Source organism: Cornus florida, unplaced genomic scaffold (assembly GCF_030987335.1).
Source record: "Cornus florida cultivar Cherokee Brave unplaced genomic scaffold, ASM3098733v1 CherokeeBrave_3.0.0_Hap2_Chr04, whole genome shotgun sequence".
Taxonomy (NCBI): Eukaryota; Viridiplantae; Streptophyta; class Magnoliopsida; order Cornales; family Cornaceae; genus Cornus; species Cornus florida.
The window spans coordinates 66,575,676-66,580,913 of record NW_026775574.1 but is presented as its reverse complement, the minus strand read 5'-3'; the positions used below and the strand labels follow the sequence as shown (position 1 = coordinate 66,580,913).

The 5,238-nt window shown below is 36.5% G+C and overlaps 1 long non-coding RNA gene across 1 annotated transcript; it reads left to right on the top strand.

Annotated features, from left to right (window-relative positions):
• The first annotated feature begins 1,712 nt into the window (after positions 1-1,712).
• LOC132303403 (uncharacterized) lies at positions 1,713-4,482 on the top strand. Its single transcript, XR_009481197.1, has 2 exons — positions 1,713-3,204; positions 3,351-4,482. It is a non-coding gene; the product is annotated as an uncharacterized LOC132303403 (long non-coding RNA).
• Positions 4,483-5,238: the final 756 nt, after the last annotated feature.

Sequence of the window (5,238 nt, the reverse complement as noted above, 5' to 3'; positions counted from 1 at the left end):
TTTCGGCATCTAGATTGCCAAATTTGCATACCAACCAAAAAATCATGCAATTTCGACCTAGCGTTTTGAACCGATAAAACTCATACCTGGTCTGAAATGGTCTAAATATCACAACAATGTACAACCTGAAGCAAGGTCTCTAACTCCTTCTATCGGTCGTTTTTATAAATTTGGATATATGGGCCTAGTATATGGGCTTAGAAATTGGCGCTTAACAATGCTAGATGATACAGAGTAAGACAATTAATATATTATATCAATTGTGGGACTACAAAGGATCTTATAGTCGATACATTCTCACTTAAAACCGTTTAAGTGAATACGTATTTCTTCCCAAAAAAAAATAATAATTAATTAATTAATTAATTAATTAATTGTGAAAAATTGTGAAATCCACTATCTAATTCACATAAGAGGAGGAGTAGAGATAGGATACGTTGGGCATATCAGTAAGTTGATATGCCTAATCAATTAAAATACACCTTTTAAATTGGTTAGTCACCTATACTTACTCGATCAAAACGCCATTTAGTATTTTTTGTAAGTGTCAGCCGTCACAAAGATGCTTTTTCATCCTAGGATTAAAATTAGAAGACGGCGCATATTCCAGCAAAATGCCATTTTAGTTATTTTTTAAAAGAAAAATGATATTTTGAACGATTAATTTTTACCGACAAATAACCGACTCACTTATTGACATAGCATGTCTCCACGACTTTATGCTCTTCTCTGAATATGTCAACAAATTTCATCAAGTCAATAACTCATCCCAGCCAGCAAAATCAGAACCCAAGAACTCATTCCAACCAGCAGAATCAAAACCCAAGAACTCATCCCAGCCAACAAATTCAAAACCCATTTCTGGATCCCAATTCTCTTCTATCCGTCGACTAAAAAATTTACCAGTTTTGACTTTAAAATAATCTTGAATTTTGGAGGTCTTATGTATCAGTCAAACCCAAATTACTAATCTTCAATATGTTTAGCCTCTTCAAAGCCCTAATTTTCTCTAGTTTTGTCAATTTTTATGCAATTAACTAATGAGTGTTGAGATTCCATGGATATTTCAGCCCCGGTTTGTAAACAAAACGAACATGATTATGAATTATCGTATGACATTCACTGCAACAATCTGATTGGTTTGAGATGAAATTGGCATCACTCCACGCAACCCTCTTCATGCGCTGCTCATAGCATTCTCGATCACTTTAACTCTTCACCATTGACGTTGGAACATCTGTGTGCCACTTATTTCGGTGACATATTTGTGAATTTCTTGAATCCAGGTTCTTTGATTGCAAAAGAGAGGAATGTACACTTCTCTTGTGATGGAGATAAAAAGAGTTGCCAAGTTATATACTCATATATTTTGATTTTCAGGCGATGAGGAATCCATGCCTACAACCACCACCCAGCAACTCTTTCCGGCGGAAGGAATGACTAAGGCCGATGAGGGAAGATAAGGAGTGGGAGAAGGGATAAAACCCTTCCGCCAAGGAGTTTCTTGTACACATGCTATCTAGAAAGGCAATATGATTTAGAACATTATTTCACATTCCAAGCGGCCCACTGACAGATAGCCACGTAAAAGTCGTATATTGTCGGTTTTTTTAAAATCGGGTTGTATAACATCACTCTTTTTTAAAATTCAGAACCATCTGGAGGAAGTAATGGAAAGCGAAAAATGTGAAAAGCCAAGCAATTAAGAAACACGTTCTTACTTCGCCATGACTTTCAAAAAGTAACACCCTCCTCATACAAAATAATTATAAATTAAGCACCATGCATGTGTTGAATCCACTAAATATCTTCCCTTTTCCTCACCATGTTCAGTCATATAGGAATCTTTACCAAGTCCTCTAAGACTCTTATCATATATTTCTTTTTTTCTCGCAATCGCAAACATACACATCGTTTTGTTCACGTCTCCAACTCTCTCTCATCTAGGAGATTATACCGCTAGACCGGGCAAAAGGCCCGTTGGTCCCCATCATATATTTCTCTCTCACATTCCTTATATGTGAACTCCATTAATACATGATCATAGCCATTTCAACAATGGATCCAATCAAGAGTCCAAGAAAACTTCAACCCAATAAATGTTACAAGAAGGGTGAGTACTTTTTAACAATCTCATTATTCTTCACTCTCTCATAGCTCTAATTTGTACTTTGTTGTGTTCGTATCCTTTGTGATTCCACCCTCTATTGTCTTCAATGAACCACTTTGTCCTTGTTAGTATCCAAAACTTCATTTCTTTCTTCTTCAACCCCAAGTGCTTGTTCATAGTAGGCAATGTTATTGTTGCAAAAATACCAATTCATTGAACTTGCATCATTTAACAGAAAAAGAGTAACAATTATTTATGGTATTTAGAACATTCAACCATTGGGTGCTAGTGACATACAACAGTTCATCACAGGTTCACTTCCACCCTTCGTCTCCTTCACGACTTGAATTTACTCTCTTCTTTGGCCTTCCTTTTTCTCCTAATATTACCCTCTGACTTATGTGACTCTTTTATCTAATCTCAATTCCTAGGGCTTTCTTTAGCAAATTGTCAGTCACCACCTACTCGGCGCTCGTCTGTTCTGGTCAGATCCGCCGGTGGCTGTATTGTCTATTCCGATCAGCTTCGCCGGCGTTCTCTCCGTATTGTCAATTTGTCTTCACAGACTTGAGTAAAGACCACAACTTTCAATCTGTCTTGCCGTTTCCCTTGTGTTCTGATCAGATCTACCGGTGACGGTTTTTTATGCTTTCCGGTTGTTTATTCCGATCAACTTCGCCGGCGGTCTCTCTGTTTCTCCAGAGACTTGAGCAAAGGCAACAACTTTCTATCTGTCTCGCCGTTTCCCTTGTTTTCTGATTAGATCCGACGGTGCCGGTTTTATATACTTTCCGATTGTTTATTCCGACCAGCTTTGCCTTCGGGGTCTCTGTTTTTCCAGAGACTTGAGCAAAGGCCTCAACTTTCTAAGTGTCTCGCCGTTTCCCTTGTTTTCTGATCAGATCTAACGGTACCAGTTTTATATACTTTCCGACTGGATCTATCTGTTTTTCCAGCCACAACTATTTTATACTTACCGATTGTTTATTCGGATCAGCTTCGCCCGCGATCTCTCTGTTTCTCAACAGATGCGTGTAAAGGTCACAACTTTCTACGTCTGCCTTGCACCTCTCCTTGGTAGTAAATTTCCTGAGGTTTGCGTCATCAACAGCTAAAACTTATCTTAGATATTGAAATAATAATTATTTATTGGGTTTCGAGTTGTATATAATTTATTTTATTTTATTTTTAGATTGTCCGTCTTTTATTAGGATTTCACTATTTTTTTTTCGCTTTACAGAGTTGTATTAGGATTTGTTATTTTGCCTATATAATAATTAGAACATTTCAAAAAAAGGAAAGGATCTGAAGTGGTAGAGAGAAGAGAAGAAGAAGAAGAAGAAGAAGAAGAAGAAGTGCCCAAATCTCCTCCGCCGCTGCTGAAATCATACCTGGTGATGGAAATCCTTCTGCTTCTGCCGCCGAAATGCCTCCTTCGATTCGACTCTGTCTCGAAAACATGGGTTCTCTCTACTCTCCGATCGTACCTTCTCTATCCTGGCAAGAGCGCAAACAATCCCATGATCATCCCAAAATTTCCGGCCTTTTCTTCACCTGTGAATCCTGAACTCAAATAGTCAAATCAAATACATTCCTCTCAACGAAACAGATGATGTACCATGTCAATACAACTGCAATGGTCTGCTGCTCTGCTGTTCAAAAAAGCCAGGCTATAGTCCCCGATCTTTGCTTCAGAGAATACCACACAAGTATAACAAGGATAATTACTTGTATCAAATTCATATTTATTCGTCAGAAACCAATGCTTGGAGACCCTTTGGTGGTGATACTATCCAGGCAAGGTCAGAATCACCGTCGCACTTGGATTATGGAGTCTATTCCAATGGTTCCATCCATTGGGTTTCCTTCCACCCAGAACAAGCTCCCATATACTTTGATGTTGATCGGGAGAGATTGTGCCCAATGCCATCTCTATCAATATTACATAATTTTGATTTTTTTTTTTTCCGGCATTTTGGGGAGTCTGGAGGTCGTTTACATTTCACTCAGTCATCTAGTTACACCACATACAGTATTGACATCTCTGAGATGGAAAGCGATTACTCCAAGTGGTCGTTCAAGTATCGGGTTGACCTTAACGGGATGTTAGATTTTGTATCACGGGACATGATTATGAGCCATATCGTGACTGTGTTTGGTTTAGTAGATGGAGAAGATGAAGAAGATGTGTATTTGATGCTATTTGTAGGCACCAACATGATTATCTCTTACAACTTAAAGGATAATACCTTTAAGAAGCTTCATGATGTAGCACACTATCCTGGTTGTTTTCTACTCCTGGGCTTGTACTGTATAAACACTGTAGACTCTGCGCATTCATTGAGGCATGGATTTTATTTTAGTTTGTATAACTTTAAACCTCAATCTTGAAATCTACTTCCCTGTTTTTTGGGAAAAAAAAAAAAAAAAAAAAAATGACTTATGTGACCCTTTCTAAATAGTGCACTAAAAGATATTTTTTCCAAATTTTTTCTTATTTTATTTTCAATTAGTGCTACTCTATTTGATATATACATATATATATATATATACACACACACTGTATGTATATTAATATTAAGATTTTTAAGTCGTATTCATATATCATTTTAAATGTGTTTTGCTCAATTTTTTTTTTTTTTTAGTAAACAAAACACTACTAAACAATATTACACAGGGCATCAATGGCTATCAAATTACGCTTTATTAATATTAAGATTTTTTGCTCGTTCGATTATCAAATTACCCTTTATTTTGTGACAAACCTTTTTGGCCTCTTGATGTCATCAATATTAACTTGGCTTATTTTCCTCCCTTCGACCCACGTGCCACCTACTACTTCAATTATAAGAGAAAAAGGCACGAATATGCCAATTGGCTCCAAGAAAGGCAATTGGAGACTTTTTATATGCAATAAAAGGTTGTGAAATAGAAGACTTAGCCCATTTTGGTTGAAATGAAATGAAAAAATTATTAAAAGAAAAAAAAATAAAATAATTCGGAGGGATACAAATTAGGCATAAATAATAGATTTTGTTATCTTTTAAGAAATGAAAGAAAAAAAGAAATAGAAGAAAATGAAAGGGTTACAAAGTTCAATGAACTTTTCAAAGCTGATTTTGTCTTTT